Here is a 6,279-nt window from a genome sequence, read left to right as displayed (position 1 = left end):
GTGTTCAACTTCAAGGCAGAGCCCTGCTGAATAATTCTCGTTAACTCACATCATGGCCCAGTTCAGTATATGGTTTAACTCTGCTCAAATTTGCTTTTTTTATGTTGTGCATGGACACAATACCTTTACTTCATTTATTTATTTATTTATTGTGGTACTGAGGATTGAACCCAGTGCCTCAGATGTGCGAGGCAAGTGCTTGACCACTGAGCTACAACCCCAGCTCTCAGATCTACTTTTTGAAAAACATCAACAGATACAAGGATAAAGGTGGGTACACAAGTGCAAGATAGGATGTGGCTAAGCAGAGTGAATTCTGAAAAAAGTCAGGCGAGCAGGAAATGAGAGACGTGAGTATTGGAAGATAGCCCTCTTAAGGTTCTAAAAGCCTGCACCTCCTCACAAAATATCCGACTACCCTTTCAGAAGCTATTTCATGGGGAAAAAAAACAAACTGAACTCTGGAAGCAGACCTCAGCCGCTGCCCCGCCCTCCGGGAACCCCACCTACTCCTGTCCTCACTCCCACCTGGAACCAGCCCTGGGCCAGTGATGTAAGCACTTGGCAACGCAGCGCTCAGAGGGCAGCCAAGGCGCTGGGGAAGGAAGAGGTAGGGTGGCTGCCTCTTCTGCGCCTGCCTCCCAGGGTCTCGCTGGGCTCGCTGAGGGGCGGCGGTCTCCAAGGCTGCCTCGCGCTCTTCTCCTCCTTCCCTCCAAGTGCCCTGGCGACACTGCGCCGGGGTCTTTGGAAGTCATGGAAGCATCTCTCAACCTGGCTCCTCAGCAGAGCAGACCGTTTATGAGCTTCAGGAAAATACCAAGAGGCTATTTCTTGTCACAAGAAGGCTACGGCCTATCTTTCTGATGCTCTGAAGCTGACCAAGTCTGAGCAGGCTCATTTATCACTGCAATTAAAAGGGGATAGCCACATGGAACAGCTTCTCCTCATCCAGGAGAGGTGGAAAAGGGCAAAGTGTGAAGAACTATCAAAAGCTCAGAACACAGACAAGGATGTAGCCACCCATTTTCAGGCATCTCACAAACCCTCTACTGAGGTTGCAGAGGCTCAGAGTCCCCTTCTTTCTCAGAACTACAGCCCTTGTACAGAGAAACACCTCTCTGAAATTCAGGGAGTCTTTGACAGGAATACAGAAACACTACTATTTTTACTTCAGCAAAAGAGTGAGACAACACAGCCATGTATTGGAAGCAAAGCCCCGAAGGATGATAAAATAATTATTGAGAAGCAGGCAACCAAAATTGCAAATTTGAAAATGTATGAGGAGTTCCTTGTGGCTGAAAATGAAAGATTAAGGAAAGAAAATAAAGCACTAAAGGCTGAAAAAGCCAGACTTGTAAAAGTTCCAGTAGATAAGGAGCTGGATGTGGATACTGATTTTATAGAAAAGTCAGCATTATGGAACTTGCCACCACATTCAGACACTGCTACACCTTCAACCTGGCAGAAATTTGCAGCAAATACTGGGAAAGACAAGGATATTCCAATACCCAATCTTCCTCCCTTGGATTTTCCATCTCCACAACTTCCACTTATGGAGTTGTCTGAGGATTTTCTGGAAGGACTTATGAATATTTGAAATGGAAGGCTTTTGGAGAGATCAGAAGAAATACAGCAACAGAGTTAATCCAGAAAAGAAGAAAAAATAAAAAAGGGAAAACCACACACAAGGGTAATTCCAGATGTGCTTTACCATCTGGCTGATTGGCAGGAGCAGCACTGCCAGGATGTGGGAAAGAGTCACTGTGAAATACATTGCACATCTGATCTACCCACCAGAGCTAATGGTTCCCACATGGCAGACAGTAAACTCTTGGAGGTTCACTTTCTCTCGATGCAAACCAAATGGCTACCTAGAATAATTTTCTCAAGCACCAATTATTTTTCTTGAGGGTTGTGTGTTATGTATAATTAATCTATAATGCCATAAATGATAATGTAAAACCTAAATAATATGGTGGCCTGAGGGGCTGCCATGTATTTGAAACATGCTTTCTATCATGCATTGACTGTATGCCTTTGTTATGCACACTTTGTTTGTTTAAGTAAGGTGTATAGGATAGACACCTTTCTAGATGAAACTATAATACCCACATTTTGCACTAATAACATAATGCTGACCTCAAGACTATCAGGAGAAGTATTTAAATTTCCATTTTATGAAGAAAGGAACCAAATTATCAGTTATGCTTTTTTTAAAAAAATACCAGTTTACGTAATTAATCAGTGTGCATTTCAAGTTCTTTTTTATATAATGCATCACTTAAAAATACTAAGGAATGATTCTTTGTTTTTAATGATGCATAAATGGAAGTAATGTTAGTTGGCAGTATTTGATTGTAAGAAATTAATAAAGTAATTGTGTTTTATATAAAGAAAGAATCATCCATTGATGTCATCCTACTGGTGGTGAGGTAGGCACAAGAACATATTGAGAAAAAGTAAGAACGTATTGGACCAAAAGTCAACCATGTTACTTCAAAGTAGTCAATATACATTTAAACTAACCTATTTTTTTCCATGACTCTGAGTCTAACTTCATGTTTTGCATAAGCACAAAGGTGTTGTATCAGATTCTGCACCATTTTTTATTTCTATCAGGAGAGTACACTTTTTTAGCCATTGAAAGATTTCTTCAATGTGAAATATTTTTTACGGTCCGAGGGGCGGGGGTGCCAGTGGCGCTGGGGGTGGCGGTGGCGCCGGGGCTGGGGAGACCGCCTCCCTGGGCCTGCCCGGGTGGTCACCTCTGCGATGCTGCTGCTGGTCTATGGGCAGCAAGTGCGCCTGCTGCAGTCCGCTGGGGAGCTGGTCCGAGCCCACCCATCTCTGGAGGAAAGAGCCAGACTTCTCAGAGGTCAGTCTGTTCAACAAGTGGGACCCCAGGGCCTTCTGTATGTTCAGCAAAGAGAGCTTGCAGTGACCTCCCCAAAGGATGGCTCCATCTCCATTCTGGATTTTGATGATGCCACCCCTTGTCACATTGTGGTCCTGAGGCACACAGGTAATGGGGCTACCTGCCTGACACATTGTGATGGAACTAACACCAAAGCCGAGGTCCCCTTTATCATGAACTCCATAAAATCCTTTTCTGACCATGCTCAAAGTGGAAGGCTGGAAGTGCACCTCGTGGGAGGCTTCAGTGATGACAGACAGTTGTCACAAGAACTTACCAACTTCTTAGTGAATTTGACAAACAAGAAGATTACATTCACTTGGTGACGTTATGTGTGACAAAATTAAATGTCCGAGAAGAAAATGAAAACCACTTTCCAATAATTTATGGCATTGCTGTCAACATTAAAACAGCAGAGATATACAGAGCCACATTTCAAGATCGAGGCCCCAAGGAGGAGCTGCCAGCTGCCCAAGCTTTAGCTGGAGGCCCCGTGATTAGCATTTATGATGCAAAGACTGAGCAACTTCGGATAGGCCCATATTCCTGGATGCCATTTCCATATGTGGATTTCTGGTTGCAGCAAGATGATAAGCAAATACTAGAGAACCTTTCCACTTCCCCTTTGGCTGAGCCCCCCCACTTTGTTCGACATATCAGATCTACCTTGATGTTTTTAAAGAAATACCCCTCTCCAATGAATATGCTGTTTCCTGGAAATAAAGCTCTCCTCTACAGGAAAAACAAAGATGGCTTATGGGAAAAGATATCTCCTCCAGGAAGCTAAATGTAGGAATTACCAAAGAGAGCTACTTTTTGACATGACAAAGTCCATCGGTGGGGTTTGGAAAGAAGATAAATTTGGAATGTACACCATTGAGTATTAGGTTTCCTTCCTTCCTCAGCGTCTCTCAAATTACTTTCAAAATAAAATCTTATTTTGGCAAAGGCAAAAAAAAAGAAATACTTTTAAAAGTATTTTAAAAATATGATTTCTATCATACAGTTTTTCCACTAAAAACTTTAGTTCAGAAGCTTCAGCAATGAGAATTAGGTTAAAAAAATAGCATCCCATGTAGAAACACCTTTTAAAAAAATAATAAATTTTTTTATTTTTTGTTTCTTTACTTTTGACATTTAGACTTTTTTCCCTCCTGTTAGTTTTCTCTTCACCCAGGGTTTATTCTTAGGATTTTCATTACTTGAGATGGGTTTTACCAGTTGGCAGTTTACTCCAGCTCTTCTCGGCTGCTCTTTATTTGTGTGTGTTTAACAATAAAATGTGCTAGTGCAGTGGGCCAATCGGCTTTTAAATCCTCCAGGAGGCATACAGCAAGTGCTGACTCTATGGTAGGCATTACACTAGAAGCAAATCTAAATTTTCCTTGTTTGAAACTTCTAAAAGAAGCCTTCTATGTTTGCTGAAATAGAATTTTTGAAGGTAATTAATGCACAGAGCACTTTAAAAAGTTTTTATTCTGTCACATGAGTTAAAGATTTTCTCAGAAGACATTTTACCATTTAGATCCTATAAAAGTGGTATTCATTAATTTTTATGGATGAACATGTATATGCATTTTCATGTAAATGAAATCTGTTATAGTTTGAGATTTAAAAAAAGATAAAAAACTCTACAATGAGATTTTAAAGTTTGTCATAGCAGTTTAAAAGTATAAGGGAATAGAAGCGATTCTATTTGTCATGTTTTAGATGCTGTGACCAAAATACCTGACATAAACCACTGAAGGGAGGAAGGTTTCTGTTCTGGCTCATGGTTTCAGAGCTCTCAGTTCTGGGGACAGGACTTCCCCACCTCTTCATCATTTTCTACACTTTAATAATTCTAGACACTTAACACAGCATCTGATGGGTTCTTCTTGGGTCAGATATTCCCACTGGCTGCTAATCTTCGCACTGTGTGGGTCGGGCTCCACGTGCCCTGTTTTGAGTTGACAGATAGGAGAGGTGAAGTGGGAAGTGGGAAGTGGGAAGGGGAGGTTCAGGACGAGGGAACTTAACCCACAGGCACACCACCGAGGATGTAGAGAAACTGTCCCCCCTTGTTGTGACTCTTACCTTAGAGCAGTAATTCATTATCTAAAACACAAAAATTACATAAGTTGTTCGGTTAATGAATGCATCACTGTGGCCTGTGTACATGTTAGCTATTGCCTCCATAATATTGTGTAATAAAGAGCCACAATGTCTCAAAGTCCCTCAAGGGAACACGTGCATTGAGGTATCACATTCAGGAATCTCTAGGCTCAGGTGTAACTGGGAAGCTCTGATTTGGGCTGCAAATCTTTTAGCTGGGATTCCTGAACTAAAACCCCATGGTCCTCTTTTTGGAACTAGTGGGCTAGCAGAGCCATATTGTTTTAATGATCATGACAGAGGTACACAGCAAACACATTTATTTATTTATTTTGAGAGAGAGAGAGAGAGAGAGAGAGAGAGAGAGAGAGGAGAGAGAATTTTAATATTTATTTTTCAGTTTTTGATGGACACAACATCGTTGTTTGTATATGGTGAGGATTGAATCTGGGCCACACGCATGCCAGGCAAGTGCTCTACCGCTTGAGCCACATCCCCAGCCCACAGCAAACACATTTAAATCCACTACTTTGTCATATTTCTATATCCAAAGCATGTGTCTTTGGTGAGTCCCAAGTCAAGAGGCAGGGAGGACCCTCCACCTTGAGTGGGAGGCACCCTGCAGGTGCTCCAAGGGAGGGGGCAGACTACGACCAGTAATCCAGTCTATCTCAGCCTGCAGCTTCAGTACAAGTCAAGCAACTCTTCTGTTTTCAGCAGTCTTAATAGAGCTTTCTCCATTTCATCATCTCCTGTATCTATTAAGAGAGGAAAAAAGTGAAGAAAACTGATTAACTGAGACTGCATAGTCAATAACCTCTATCTCCCTCTGTCCATCTCATAGATTCTAACAGATGGAAAGACTGCTATCATGGCCTTTTGGATTGGGCTATAGAAAGAACAAACCAGGAAGTAAAGCAAAGCATGTGGGGAAAAACTCACATTCAAGTTTTATTTTTAACCCGCCTTCTCCTACTTTTTTCAATTTTATAATTTTTAATAGCTTTTAAAATTATTTCCATTTTATATTTTTTTGGTACGTTTCCCAATATTCAACTAAATTAAATATATTTAAAATTTTTCTCTGATTTTATCAGTGTGGATGCTATTACCCCCTCCCTCCTTTTTTCTTTTAAATATGGGAAGGCAAATTAGTCTCATTTGCAAATTTTCTGTCATGCTGCTCTGATCATATTATTTCCTTTTTCATAGACTTCCATTGGTTCTTTATTGCTTATTGAAGTAAGTCCAACTACCTAGCTTGTTAGGAA

General features: G+C 41.2%; 2 pseudogenes; both read left to right on the top strand.

Moving 5' to 3' along the window:
* Positions 1–436: 436 nt before the first annotated feature.
* Positions 437–1,597, top strand: LOC144372900 (nuclear receptor-binding factor 2 pseudogene; annotated as a pseudogene).
* Positions 1,598–2,772: 1,175 nt separating this feature from the next.
* LOC144372901 (protein N-terminal asparagine amidohydrolase pseudogene) lies at positions 2,773–3,724 on the top strand (annotated as a pseudogene).
* The last annotated feature ends 2,555 nt before the right edge of the window (positions 3,725–6,279 follow it).

Source organism: Ictidomys tridecemlineatus, unplaced genomic scaffold, assembly GCF_052094955.1.
Source record: "Ictidomys tridecemlineatus isolate mIctTri1 unplaced genomic scaffold, mIctTri1.hap1 Scaffold_186, whole genome shotgun sequence".
Classification (NCBI taxonomy): domain Eukaryota; kingdom Metazoa; phylum Chordata; class Mammalia; order Rodentia; family Sciuridae; genus Ictidomys; species Ictidomys tridecemlineatus.
The sequence above is the reverse complement of the archived record's forward strand: the minus strand, read 5'-3'. Positions and strand labels throughout refer to the sequence as shown.